Source organism: Vulpes vulpes, chromosome 3 (assembly GCF_048418805.1).
Source record: "Vulpes vulpes isolate BD-2025 chromosome 3, VulVul3, whole genome shotgun sequence".
Classification (NCBI taxonomy): domain Eukaryota; kingdom Metazoa; phylum Chordata; class Mammalia; order Carnivora; family Canidae; genus Vulpes; species Vulpes vulpes.
The window spans coordinates 126,578,675-126,594,605 of NC_132782.1; the positions used below are offsets into that span (position 1 = coordinate 126,578,675).

Genomic DNA, 15,931 nt, shown 5'->3' on the forward strand with positions numbered 1-15,931 from the left:
TTGTTTTGTTTGAAGCAATAGTCAGTCTTGTTATAGTAATTTTGAACATGTGAAATATGTCAAATATGTAACTGTAGAATGATTAACTCTTTATAAACAATTAAGACTCCTGTTCAAAGAGTAAAAATACTTATCAGAGAGAGCCTATTTTTTTCAGGTCATACCCATCAGTTACTGTTATAACACTACGGGCATACCTTGCTTTTGTGTTTTGCTTTATTGTGCTTTGCAGATATCACAGTTTCTACAAATTGAAGGTGTATGATAAACTTGTGTTGAGCAAGTCTATGGGCATCATTTTTTTCCAAAAGCATTTGCTCACTTTGCATTTCTATGTCATATTTTAGTAATTCTTCCAATATTTTAAACTTTTATTTATATTTATTATGGTGATCTGTTATCAGTGAGTGATCTTTGATGTCATTATTGTAATTGTTTTTGGGGCATCACGAACTGTGCCCATATAAGAAAGAGAATTTAACTGATAAATGTTGTGTGTGCTCTGACTGCTCCACCTGACCAGTTGTTCCCCTGTCTCTCTCAGCTTGGGCCTCTCTGTTCCCTGAGACACAATATTGAAATTAGGCCAATTGATAACCCTACAATGAATGCCTCTAAACATTCAAATGAAAGGAAGAATCATATGTCTCTCAAATCAAAAGTTAGCAATGATGAAGCTTAGGGAGAAAGGCATATCATAAGCCAAGACAGACCAAAAACTAGGCCTCTTATGCCAGTAAGCCAAGATGTGAAGCAAAAGAAAAGTTCTTGAAGGAAATTAAAAGCAACTACTTTGGTGAACACTCAAATGATTAGAAAACACAACATTCTTAGTGCTGGTATGGAGAAAGTTCTAGTGATCTTAACAGAAAATCAAATCAGCCACAACATTCCCTTAAGCCAAAGCCTAATCCAGCACAAGACCCTAACTCTGCATTTCTGTGAAGGCTGAAAGGTGAGGAAGCTGCAGAAGAAAAGCTGGAAGCTAGCAGCAAGAGGTTGGTTTGTGAGACTTAAGAAGCCATCTCCATAAAATAAATGTGCAAGGTGAAGCAGCAAGTACTGATGGAGAAGTTGCCGCAAATTATCAGAAGATCTAGCTAAGATAATTCATGAAGGTGACTACACTCAGCAATAGATTTCCAATGGAGATAAACCAGCCTTCTAATGGAAGAAGATGCTCTGTAGGATTTTCATTGCCAGAGAGAAGTCAATGTCTGGCTTGAAAGCTTGAAAGAAGTAGCTAACTTTCTTGTTTGGGGCTAGTGCAGCTGGTAACTTGAAGCTGAAGCCAATGTTCCCTGACCACTCCAAAAATCCTAGGGCCTTCAAGAATAATGCTAAATCCACTTTGCCTGCTCTCTATAAATGGAACAAATAAAGCCTGGATGACAGTGTATTCTGGTTACAATATGGTTTACTGAATATTTTCTCTTTTTTTAAGATTTTATTTATTTATTAGCAACAGGGAGAGAGAGATAGAGAGGCAGGGGGAGAAGCAGGCTCCATGCAGGGAGCCCAACACGGGACTCGATCCTGGGTCTCCAGGATCATGCCCTGGGCTGAAGACGGTGCTAAACCGCTAAGCCACCAGGGCTGCCCAGTTTCCTGAATATTTTAAGCCCACTGTAGAGACCTCTTACTCAGGGAAAGAAAAAAAAGGATTCCTTTCAAAATATTCATATTTTGTACCTGGTCATCCAAGAGCTCTGATGGAGAATTACAATGGGATTAATGTTGTTTTTATGCCTGCTAACACAACATTTATTCTGCAGCCCATGAATCAAGGAGTAATTTTGACTTTCAAGTCTTATTTAAAAAACATAGTTTGTAAGGCTATAGCTGCCACAGATATTTTTTCCTTTGAGGGACCTGAGCAAAGTCAACTGAAAACCTTCTGGGAAGGATTCATGATTCTAGATGTCATTAAGAATGTTCATGACTCAAGAGAAGAGGTCACAATATCAACGTGAATAGGAGTTTGGAGTAAGTTGATTCCCACCCTCATGGATGACCTGGAGGGGTTCAGGACTTCAGTGGAGGCAGTAACTGCAGATGTGGTGGAAACAGAGAACTAGAAGTAGAAGTAGAAGTAGAGCGTGGACATGTGACTGAATGGCTGCAATCTCATGATCAAACTTTTATTGATGTGGAGTGCTTCTTTTGGATGAGAAAAGACAGTGGTTTCTTGAGCTGGAAACTACTCCTGGTGAAGATGCTGTGAAGACTGTTGAAATGACAACAAAGGATTTAGAATATTTCATACACTTAGTTGATAAAGCAGTGGCAGAGTTTGAGAGGACTGACTACAGTTTTAAAAGAAGTTCTGCTGTGGGTAAAATGCTAGCAAAAAGCATCATATGCTACAGAGAAATTGTTTATGAAAAGAAGACTAAATTGGTGCATCAAACTTTATTGCTGTCTTATTTTAAGAAACTGCTACAGCCACCTCAACCTTCCACAGCCACCAGTACTGGTCAGTCAGCAGCCATCAGCATCGAGGCGAGCCCCTCCACCAGCAGAAAGATTATGACTCACTGAAAGCTCTGATGATGGTTAATATTTTTTAGCAAGAAAATATTTTTAAATTAAGATATGTACGTTGTTTTTTAAAGATATAATGCTACTGGACACTTAATAGATCACAGTGAAATGTAAACATAACTTTTCTTTTAAGATAACTTTAGTATGCATTGCGAAACCAAAACTTTCATTTGACTTGCCTTATTGTGATATTCATTTTATTGAGGTGGTCTGGAATCAAATTAGCAATATCTTTGAGGTGTGCCTGTTTGGACAAAGAGAAGTGGCCATTTGTGGCAGAAAAAGAGCAACTTGTTTATTATGTAATTTAGGAGCTTTCTTATGGAGCTTGATTGGTGTGTTCGCATTTATATTGTAAATTGTACGCTGTATATTGTACAGTGTATTGTATTGTAAATTGTAAACTGTATATTGTAGTATATACAGTACTTAATAGTGTAGAGTTTTCCCTTAATTTAAGAATAGGAACAATGACAAAAAATTTTGAAAAAAGTGTTTTTGGTAAAGTCAAAGAAGTAAATTATTTTTTTCCTAAGAGATATTTGGCTCTGTTTCTAAGAGTATCTTTAAGAAGATACTTAGGAAATAAACATGAACTTTCATACTTAATGAGAAATTCAGAGAATGCTCTGAGTTCAGTATTAAGTTTAAAAAATTGTTGGCATTACTGACATCATACATTGTCAAAGTCCACGAGAAATTATCAAACATTTGGTCAGTTCACTTAGGGAAAAAAGAAATAGTTTTTCAATTCACTGAAAAAATAATGAATCAAATCATTTTGGTATGGATAATATTCTTTGAATTTTTGTATAGGTGTGAAAATAAACTGCTAATTGAAGTTTTCTTTTTTCTGCTACTTAGATACATTTTTTGGTCTTTTTTCTAGATTATTTTTCCTTACTACATTTCCATGTAATTAAGAAAATGATCTCTTACTTTTTTATCTGCAATTAATGGGTACATTCTTCTCTCAGACTCCCTAATCTTTTTTTTTTTTTTTAATTTTTATTTATTTATGGTAGTCACAGAGAGACAGAGAGAGAGGCAGAGACATAGGCAGAGGGAGAAACAGGCACCATGCAGCGGGAGCCTGATGTGGGACTCGATCCCGGGTCTCCAGGATCGCGCCCTGGGCCAAAGGCAAGCGCCAAACCACTGCGCCACCCAGGGATCCCCAAGACTCCCTAATCTTATGTGCCTGATAAGCAACTCTCTGGTGGTGCGACCATGACTTCCATTCCTGAGTTCAGAGTGTAATTATGAAACATGAAGTTAGAAATGTTCCTTTTATCTCTCCTGTTTCCCCTTTTGAAGATTTAGAGAGGCTAGAAATACACCAAAAGTGCCAACATAATGAAAAGAAAAACTACTATGACAAGTAAAACATTCTACACATAAATGTTCAAAAACAGAAACAAAAAAATATCTGCTTGTAATACATAAAACTGAAGAAAACAGGTCAATATAGACATTGGGGCCATATGTAATCACTCTTGCAGTAACCTAAACACATTAAGTGCTCTAACATGTCTAAGATAATCAATGACAAAGGAAAGAATCTAAAGAAAGAAAGAATATAACTTGAGGATAATTTTAATGTGTTATAGTTTTATGTGGAAGTAAGAAGCCAATGGAAAAAGAACTGATAGATGGTGTAAGAAAGAGAACATGAAGAAATACTTAACAAAAAGAGAACTGGTAAAGGGAACCCATGGTGATGAAAAGACATGGTTCAGTTTTTTTTTTTTTTTTTGACATGGTTCAGTTTTATCTATCTATCTATCTATCTATCTATCTATCTATCTATCTATCATCTATCTATCTATCATCTATCTATCATCTATTTTTGCATTGTCTCGAAATGTCAAACAGGAGTTCATAATTTTAGAAATTAGTAATTGATATAAATCTTAAAAAATAATTTTCTTCAGATTCACAATGTTGCTTACCATATTATTATTCCCTTGTTAAATTGTGTACTGGTGCAGCATATGATTGAATATGAACTTAAAATCATAGATGTCCATACCCATATTTTAAAAAGAAAATTTCAGATACTATCATCAATTAATTGATTAGTCCTTCATTTGCTTGCAAGAAATTACTAGTGTAACTTGGCATAATATAGGAAGCCTGAAAAGTATTCTGAATCCATTAGTAAGAAGAATTTGTATGAACTTTTGTACCTGGTCATCGAAGACCAGGTACAAATTTTAAAATTTTAAAATTGTAAAATTTTAAAATTTTACCACCTATAGAATGCCTTCTACACCTAAGCACTTGACATTTGTTGTGTTACTCTCTCATTGAGAGAACAAGAGAAAAGAGATTAAATATTAAGCACTATGGATTTAATGATAATGAAGTTTCTTATTTAAATTGTTAATCTTTATTTTAAAGAGATATTCATTTATTTTAGGTAATTTAAAGATGGTCCTTTCTGGAGACAGGATTTTGAGCATGTGAACTTATTCAGATCAATTTTAATCTAATAATTCTGCATCTGACAGATTCTCAGATGCTTTTATGGAATAACAGATCTTCTAAACAATGACTGTAATCAAAATCACAAAGGCCCATTGTTGTTTATAGCTTGATTTCTAAGTCTCCCACTCAGTACAGCATTTTGTCAAATTGAAACCATATATGATACGCATTACTTATTCATATGGTATTTCTTTGTAATAATTTTGTAGTAAACTGTTTACTTATATACAGTTCTGATTTCGTATATTATTGAAACACTCATTTTTCTTATCATATCATCTCAATAAAATTCCCCATTGAGGACAAGGATAACTAAGATGGACCAGAGTGAATGGCTGTGTAGGTTGCTTACTCCACAACTCTAGAGGAGCTGTTCACATTGTAGACTTTGTAGATTTAAGTATTACAACAATTTTCTGACTGCATACTGCCATCTTCTAATAAAATTAGTTTATTATGACAAATTGCCTATAGGTGGACATGAAGTGTCTTGAGGAGGGACTTCTTTTACAAATTGCTCAACAATGCTGTATAAATTAGTGACTGGCAGCCCTATTAGGTCTGATTGTCCAGTGTCTGGAACATAGAAAACACAGGAAAAATTCATCATATGTTCAATGAAGATAATTTGAGTAACAAGGGATTTAGCAGCAATAACAACTAGACTTTATGAGTATGTAAAATACTACAAGTATTCCTCATTTGCACAATGAAAGATAATAATACTACCTATCTCCAAAAAATGCTTGCTAATTATAGCATTCAATCAATGTTAAGTGATTATTTTTATTAGCTTGAATGGAAACAAGAGTCTTAAGTGGAATATGTCTGCTTTAATAATAAGTAAGGCCTTGAAGATGTTTTATACTCATTTATACTACTTGTAGTAATGAACACCCTTGGTTGAATGTAAACTTCATCCTTAACTCTAATTTTCAATCATTTTAAATTCTGAAGTCACTAAGTACAAATTGCTATTACCTGGGCAGAGTATTTGATGATTTGGTGGATTACTAAAGGGAACAGGTTTTTATGGTGGCAAACTCCCACATAACTAGATGCCTCACTTCATAATAGGTTAAGAGAAAGATTACTCTGCAAATAACCAAGTTTCAAAAATAAATTACATTTGCTTTCACAGAGGAGAGCAGGGATTAGATCCTGTTCATCTTTAACAGGCACATAGTAGAGCTCCTGGTTAGTTTGTTTTTTTAATAATTAACTAACATTAGATACTTCAATATACTGTAAACAAGTCTTATAAGTAGGAGTAAGAAAAGGCAGATGGAACAACATATAAAGTAAGGGGATATTAATTGTTGGAATTAACTTATTAAAAAAGAGTTCAGAGTGATTCTATGTTTAGTGTGATGACAGCATTCACCAAAGTAAGCTATTCAAGAATAAGAGGTTGAGAATGTAATAATGAGTTGAGTCATCTATGGAACATCCAGGTGTCTAGCAGAGTTGGATACATAGATCTGGAGTTCTAAAAATTTGGAACAAAGACAGAGATTTAACCATCATGGGAGGCAATACAGAGTAAATAATAATAATAATAGACAACCATTAAAGTACTGGTAAAGTGCTGGTATTGTTGTAAGTGTCCCACATATGTTACCCCACTTAATAGTCACATAAGTCCTGGGAGACATGCATAATAACCCCCATTTTATGAATTAGAAACTGAGGCTCAGATCTATTCAATGATTTACCTAGGTCACATGGCTTCCAGCTAAACAGGATTCGAACCCAATCTGCTTCTAAAATCCACACTCAGTATAAAGCAATATAAGCACCAGATTTCCAGTTTTCCTTTCCCATTTATGAGCTTTGACTTTGGTCATGTTGCCTACCCAGCTTCTGCCTCAGTTTCCTCATTTTCATAATGAGGGATAATAATACTCTCTGTCCTCAGGGAGTGCTTAGTATATAGTAGATAGTAGCATTCAATCGATGTTAAGTCTTTATTTTTATTAGCCTATTAATGAATGTTGAAACAATGGAGGAAAAGGAGATTGCATGTGTGAATATGGGGATTGAGAAAACAGAAATATATTTGATCCTTTAAGAGGTGGTGGGGCCCAGGTCAGAATCTGGAAGCCTTGCCCAGTGCAGGGTGAATGTGGGTATGAGTGTGTGCTCCACTCCAGCACAGAAAGCACTGCTTGATGCTAAGAGGACAAAATGGGAAGGGAGATGCCAAATGGAAAGGCTGGTATCCCATCCAGACGTAATGTCCATGTAAAGGGACTGAGCAAAGAAAAATGAAAAGGTTCAATTTAGATCGCTAGGAGGCAAAGCTTGGAGAAGCTTCTTAAGCGAGTGACTGGGCTTCTTCCAGGTTGCCTATGTCCTGACGTTTGGCTAGAAGATAGCTCTTAAAGACAGTGATCTTTCACGAGCTGAATTTGGAGAGAATAGCTAAGATCTTAGAAAGGAATGAGGATGAAGCAGCATCATAGAGCCAGGGGAGGAGAAAAGATAATGTGGAATATATGGGGAGTTGGGAGGTTTGGGTGAGCCTGTGTTGTCTGTAACATCCTCAACTCAGTTAATCCCTGCAACAGTTTTATGAGAGACTCCATTTATCCCCATTTGTTTATAGTTTAGAAATATTAGGCTACTATAATTGCCCGTACCTTGCCTAAGGTCACATAGCTAGTGTGAATGCCAGAGCTGGCTTTTGAACCCAGGCAGTCTGGCTCCAGTCCATGCTTGTAACCATCTGCTATTCCTTATCCCCATTTGGTTTCCTTCTTTTTTTTTTTTTTTTTTTTTTTTTTTTTAAGTAAGCTCTATGCCCAACACGGGCTTGATTGAGCTCACGACTCCAAGATCAAGAGTTGCACATTCTGTGGACTACACCAGCCAGGCATCCTCCTTTTTCCCATCTGCTTACTCTTTCAAGTGGAACACTTTATTACATCCCTTATATGTTTCTGAAAAGAGATAACCTCTTTATATGGTGTCCCCTCCACCTCTTCCATGCCCAACACATGGAGTGGCACATTTTTTGTTTTTAAGGAATTTTTTTCATATATATATATATATATATATATATATATATATATATATATATTCTGAGTTCTCACTATTCCCCTGAAGGCTTCAGGCTTTTTTGGTAACCAGTTACAGAAAAAAAAAAAAAAAAGAAAAACAAACTAAATATTTTTTCTGCCTTTATGTTATCCTGAAATATTGAAGTTATAGAGCAAAGTTAGGGTAGAAAAGGGAGGAAAAGTGGCAGAAGAGAAACTTATTAAGAAAAAAATTGGTTAGTATTTCAAAACTAGTTAATGAATTACTGAGTCACCAATGGTGGCATTAAAAACAGTCAATTACTTTTCTAAAACAATAAAGTTAGTTAAACAATACTGATTGGCAGGTTGGTGATATCTAAAACAAAAAAAAAATTATTTCCAAATATATGTTGTATCTGTATTTAAAGAGAGAGTGAGACAAAATTATGGGAACATTAAAAACTCAGAAGTCATTATGTAATTTACACCCTTTTCCTCTTGAAAGCTTAGTTAAAGGATTCAAGACCCCTAATTAGCTTGAAGGTCTTACCAGAGGCCCAATGACTCCAAAGATAATCAATATTGTTAATGATCACAAAAGATACATTAAAGATCTATCAATTCTAGAATTTAAAAGAGCCTGATATGGAATCACTTCTATATGAATTAAAATTGCAATTATAAATAACCAAAATGTAACTGAATATTAAAATTGGTTATATGAATAGATGACTGCATGAATAGAATAAAAGGCCCAGCATAAATTATGATGGTTTGATTTCTGGTCTTATAAAATGGTTTGCTTTCTGGTCTGATACACTTTTTGAATTGTCTAATCTCAAATGATTATATACAGATTTTAAAAGTCTAATTTTCTATTAAAATGAGGATTTTTTTAAATGTGTATTTTCTATTAGCTGTTAAGTATCAAATTCTGATGCTGGAGACAGTGAAAGGATTCATTTGGGTGGATTTGATTGTTGGGGTAAATATAGTATGTGAAAATTAATCTTAAACTATATTCAAAATTCAAATTTTCCCAGCCTACACTTACTCTCTAGCTCAAAAGTTTTTAACTTTGGGTGTACTTCAAATTGCCTGGGGAATGTTTAAAAATACCATTTACTCAATCCCACCCAGGAAAATTAAATCCGAACCTCTGGAGGTGGAGCATTAGTGTTTCTCAAAATCTCAGTAATTCCAGTGTGCATACAGGGCTGAACCACCACTCTAGTCTTTTTTATTAGCTTTGATCTTTTTTTTTTTTTTAAGATTTTGCTTATTTATTCATGAGAGACACACACAGAGAGAGGCAGAGACATAGGCAGAGGGAGTAGCAGGCTCCATGCAGAGAGCCCCATGTGGGACTCGATCCCATGACTCCAGGATCACGCCCTGAGCCGAAGGCAGATGCTCAACTGCTGAGCCACCCAGGCATCCCTATTAGCTTTGATCTTAAGAGAATTCTATGCTTGTTGAAATGATAGACTTTCTGGGATGAGGAAATGGTGGCCAAAGGCTACTTTATACTTTTATTCATTCACCATGAAAACATATTGAGATCTTAAAATAAAGTATGATGTGAAGGTCTAGGGGACACAAATACAAATAACCCAAAGCTTTAGTTCTCAAGCAACTTATAGTATATTATAAGGGAGAAATGATGGAATGAGAGGTATATCTTAAAAGATAACAGAATAAAAAAAATAAGGCTAGACAATATGTTTTGCCAAATAGTGGAGGTTATTAAAAGAGAAAAAGAAAGCAATTTAGAATTCTCATTAAGAATTCTTATTCTTAATGCCTGGGTGGCTCAGTTGGTTAAGCTTATGCCTTTGGCTCAGGTCATGATCTCAACGCCCTGGAATCGAGCTCTGCCCTGATATAAGTGTTGGACTTCCTGCTCAGTGGGGAGTCTGCTTCTCCCTCTCCCTCTGCCTTTCCCCGTGCTCATACTCTCCCCCCTCTCTCTCAAATAAACAAATAAAATATTAAAAAAGCAGAATTGTCACTAAAAAATCATTGGAGGATTCTGAACATGATCAGAATTATGTTTTGCCAGAAGAAGCAGATTTAAAGAGTCAAGTTATATAATTATTTTCATATTTTAGATCAAAGTTAAATGAGAGATTAATGGCAAAAATGAGAATCCAGTGGGAGGAACACATGTTAGGAATATTATGGAGGCAAAATCCACACAATTCATAAGCTCAAGACATGTGGTGAGGAGGGCAGGATGGGGAATCAGACCCAAGGTCAATATTCAAGCCTGGTTTTCTGGGATTATGGTACAGCTACCCAAGAAATGGGAAGGTGCGTGGAGGGGCGAGAGAGATGCTTATGGACATGTTGGATTTGAAGTGCTGGTTGGGATGTCAGGCTGATGTCCAGCAGGCAGCATGGAAAAAGAGATAATGGTTTAGAGGAAAGCCTCACAGAGATTAATGTAGCGGGGAGCTAAGAGCTACATTGGAGAGAATGTTGGAAAAGGAAAGAAAGAAAAAAAAAAAAAGGAAAGAAAGAAAGCTGCTCCTCAGGGAATCTCTGCATTCCAGGACAAAAGAAGGATGAAGTCAGAAAACTGTTTAAGAGAAGCCAAGAAACTCAAGAGGAATAATTTTTGAGAGTGATTAATATCAAAAACGAAAAGCTGATTCAAAATTAATTCTGAGAAAAGGCCATAAATTTGATAACCAAAGTCTTGCTAACAAAACGTTTGGACGCGGGAAGTCAGCCTGAAAGTCACTGAGGAGTGACTGGTGACTCCAGTGTGGTCCACCACGTGTGGTGGACAGCAGGGCAAGGAATATTGACTCTTCTTTGACAAAATCTAATCTTAAAAGAAAAATATGATGTTTTCTTTATGTTATATATTATAAGAATATGCTTTTTTAATTGTAGGGATAAGTCTAATTGCTTCTTTGCAGAGGACTTTATGGAAGGGAAGCGATATAAGTGAAAAGAATAAAAGTTGAAGAGAAGATAGCTAGCCTACTAAAAAAAGTCACTTGAGAACCATGATCTTCTCACCACATTTTCCTCAAGAGAGTCCTCTGGTGAAATCAACCAGTAAGGCTTAGTTAATATTGAGCTTCAGTTGGACAGGCAATTAATAGTAAGATAAAATGGTAGGACTGCTGTTATAGTTTGCACATTGTTAAAAATTTAAACATCAAAATTAACCTTCCATGCCTTTCAAATACTAACATTTATGAGCACATTACAAAGCAAAATGCAAAAAAAAACAGAAAAAGTAAATTAAGAATGTGTAAATATTAAACATAATTTAACATATTATTTATAGATTCAATTAATGAAAGTAAAACATTATTAAAATAAAGTACTAGAAAAAAGGAAGAAAAATTTTAAGACAAACTGAAAGCAAAATATTATTTGTTTTTATAACTTTGTAATCTTAAGAGACAAAGCTTCATTCAATCCATTTTTGTAATTTTTGAACTGTCAATAAACTCTTTCCACATCTACATGGTCAGGAAAACCATGCAGGGGAGGTTATAAACTATTTCTACATATTTTCCTCTGATTCTTTCATCTTCAAATAATTCTACTTCTTATTTGATTTAAGAATCTTTATTACCTTTTTTTTCCAGAAATTACAGTTTTTAAAATGAAAATAGAGCTCTAGTTTCTATTTCTCTTGTTAAACGATTCCATTTTAATATTTTTAACTGTATGTACTTGGAGATTTTATAAAGATTTTATTTATTTATTTGAGAGAGAGGGAGAGCACAAACAGGGGAAAGGAGAAGTAGACTCTCCACTGAGCAGGGAGCCTGTCACAGGGCTCAACAGGGCGCTCAACAAGGGGCTAGACCGGGGGTGGGGAGGGGTGGGGTGGGGTGGGGGGGTTGAACCCAGGATGCTGAGATCATGACCTGAACCAGAACAGATGCTTAACTGACTGAGCCACTCAGGCACCTCTGTAGTTGGAGATTTTTATAGTCACCTCTTTCACTTTCAAAATTGTCTTATATATAAGATACCAGAGAAGGATTATTCTAGTAGTAAAAATTTGCAGCACCATGATGTGTTGGCTTATTATGACCATTTGAGAATTGTAGACCATTTTCTTGGTTAATCCTTTTCATATTACTAGAACAATTAAATTAGTGGTTTTATCCTAACAGTGTAAAATGAATTCAGAATGAAAAAATAAAATGATACTATACAAACAAAATACTGGTACCTTGATACTTTAAATTAGTGTCATATAGTTGAATTCTGAAATACCAAAAACTCACTAAATAACATTTCTAACAATATCATAGTTCTTATGTCTTTAAAGAATGACATTCAATGAGGTGGGCTTTTTTAAAGGAGGCACTCTGTGTAAAAGAGTTCAAATTAACATAATGCTATGTAATATTCTGTAATTTAATTATTATGATTCTATCATACAGTATTAAAATTGCAGGGATCCCTGGGTGGCTCAGCGGTTTAATGCCTGCCTTCGGCCCAGGGCGTGATCCTGGAGACCCGGGATGGCTCCCTGCATGGAGCCTGCTTCTCCCTCTGCCTGTGTCTCTGCCTCTGTCTATCTCTGTGTCTTTCATGAGTAAATAAATAAAATCTTAAAAATAAAATAAAATAATTGCTGAGGTGCTCTTTAGGGGAAGTGATTCTCTTGCCACTGAGTTTTTGTTTTGTTTTGTTCTTGACATTAGACTGAGATGCCAGATGTCCACAGGAATATATACTAATATTTTAACAATTGTGTTTTTCTCATTTGAATTATTTATGAGATTTAAAATAAGTTATCATTTAAAGTATTGTGTTTCATTTGGAGAAAATGATTTGTTATTTTGCATTTGTAACATTTTCATTTAACATGTGACAGTAAATGATATATATGTAAAAGTAATTCTATTTAAAGAGTCCCCATTTTATTTTTATTAAATTAATTAATTAACTAGTTAATTAATTTTGAGAGAGAGGGGGATGGAGGAGCACAGGGAGAGGGAGAGAGAACTCAGCAGCATGGAGCCTGGCTTGGGGTTCCGTCTCATGACCCTGAGTTCATAATCTGAGTGAAATCAAACAGTCCAGCGCTTAACTGATTGACCTACCCAGATGGCCCTCAAGAATCCTTTTAATAATTTAATGTCATATGGGGAAAACCACAAAAAAATTAAGATTGCATATTACAATTTAATTTTCAAGGTCTTTTATTTTATTTTATTTATTTTCTATTTTTAATTTCATTTACTTTCTCATATTTATCCTATCTATCTATCTATCTATCTATCTATCTATCTACCAGCAATAATCGTGCCTCGGATAAACCTCATTGGCTACGATACTGCCACTGCGCAAAGCTCTATCTATCTATCTATCTATCTATCTATCTATCTATCTATCAGAATACCCACACATATTCACACACATATACATGTAGATATTTTGACTCCATACTTCTGCTTGAAAGTTTGTTCCATCTAGAATAACTGAGTCTGTCCATTCCATCTTTTCAAATCTCATCCATTCTTCAATATACTGTACAAATCCTACTAGTTCTATAAATTTTCTGAACATCATTGCATGAAATCCTCTGCCCTTCTTTTGAATATCTTGTCTTTAACATTTGTGTTATTTGTTTACTAAATACATGCTTCCTCCTCACAGTTCTTAGAACTATGCTTAAACAGTTAAATACACTTCCACTGCTTACATATTTTCATTTAACTTTTACACACAATTGTAAAATTATTATTTTAAAAAATATTTTATTTTTAAGTAGATCCCTACACTCAACGAAGGGCTTGAACTCACAACCCCGAGATCAAGAGTTGCATGCTCTACCAACTAAGCCAGCCAGGTGCCTATAAATTGTAAAATTATTAAGAACAGAGTGCTTCCTGAGCAAATCTTTATCAAGTTGACTTCTAATTGTCTTTTGCAAAAACTAGCAAATACGACATAAACAATACATACAACATAAACAAACAAAATCTACACTGTCATGTCTTATATTTCATATGGGAAAGTATGTATGTATATCACATGTGTATTTATATATATGTACATATAATTGTGGTATATATTTTTATGTAGATACTTTAATAATAGTAAAATATAATAACTTAATTCTGATTGGCCTATTACAACTTTTCAAAATTCATTTTCCTCTATTGTTTTGTGACTTTTAATAACTTGGGAGGGTGAGTGACTGACATTATACTCCTTGCTCTGTTTAGGAGAAAACTAATAGGCAGAAGATTATAACTCAACTATAAAAATTTGATCATTATTACTTAAAATTAATTGGAGAGGCACCACAACAGGGCCTAGGAGACTTCTAATCCAGTGCCACTCAAACTATGTTTAGTGACAGATCAGTTTCACACTCCCAATCTGTCACCAATTATTATTTTTAAATAATATAATAGAAATGAATTACATTAAATATATATATATATACACACAAAACACAAATCCATTTTTAAAATTATTTGGTTCAATAGCCATCAAGTGACTTCAATAAATAGCTTTAAGGTCTGAAATGGTTTTCTTCCATGTGCTTATCATTTTGGATGGCAAACAAATAGGACACAGACCATCTCCAGCCTCTGGACCTCACTTTGAGTATTGTCTGTGTCAATCATGACATATCCCTTCTAAGAGAATCATCCTCATCCAGAACATCTGCCACCTAAGTGGCCCTGTTTACTCAGAAGTGATCTCTGTCGTCCACCATTTACAGCTGATTGGATTGAGACCAAAGAATGGCTGGCCAGGAAACTATGAACTGCAGCCAGGCTTGAAAAGATGAGCTGGACCCATGAGGTTTTGTCTCTGTATTTAGGTCTAAGAAGTACAAAAAAAAAAAAAGGATTTTCTGTGACAGTCCAAAGTTTGTACATGCTTAAAATATGAGCTAGCAGAAACTCTGAGTAAGCTGTGCAAGATGGATTGGGACAGAGAAGAAAGAGGAAGATATGAAATACAGCTGAGTCATTAATAGTGGCTCACGAAAGACTCAAAAACTGCTGATGCTGAGGCACAAAAAGCTGCCATAATTCTAGAATTACCTTTCAACTCCAATATTCCTTAGCCCCAGGCTTTAAATAGCATTTTCTTTCAATGTCCTAAGATACATATCCCATACTTCTTGCAATGTACATATATATCCTAACTGGCATAAATAGGTCTCTGAATTATTCAAGAAACTTAGTTTATCTAAGACATAGTTCAAGGCTTTTTCCATTATACCTAATAAGCTTATGTCAGGAACAACAGATGCCACATTTGAAAGACAAGTTGTTAGTGCATACACCCCTAACTGACTTTCAGTCTGCAATGAGATCGTGAGCAAAACTCGTCTCATCCGGTGCAATTCTGGTGCCAAATATCCGTTTCCTTCCTACCTATATATCTACTTCTCAATTTCTTTGTTTCCAACATATTCTTGAAGAATATTAATTACAAAATTTTCCGTAGTTAATTATAATCTGATTTCACTCAAGCAGGGAATCCCTTCAAATTTATATCCAATTATTTCAGTAATGGAGGAGCCTCCACAGTTTACCTGCCCTCTGCATGTACTCCAATTTGCAGAGCTTTTTAGAAGCAGACCACTGATCTAATGGACCAGATATGTGCCTCTAGTGTGTATGAATACAGATACATATTACGTGTTAGTGGTTTCTGGAATCAACCCTGAAATCAAAGGTACATGTTTGAGATTGAGTGCATAGTGATTCTCAAAACATGTTTTATTGCCCCAGTGCTTTTTTTTTTCTTGATGAACATGTTGAGATTATTTTTATCTCTTTAGCTATTTTAAAATATCATACTTGCTTAATAGTAAGAAGTATTTGTTAGTCTAAAAATGGAAGCATAACTTCTTTTATTAT

General features: G+C 34.9%; 1 pseudogene; it reads right to left on the reverse strand.

Annotated features, from left to right (window-relative positions):
• Positions 1-13,271: 13,271 nt before the first annotated feature.
• LOC112918481 (U4 spliceosomal RNA) lies at positions 13,272-13,395 on the reverse strand (annotated as a pseudogene).
• Between the last annotated feature and the right edge of the window lie 2,536 nt (positions 13,396-15,931).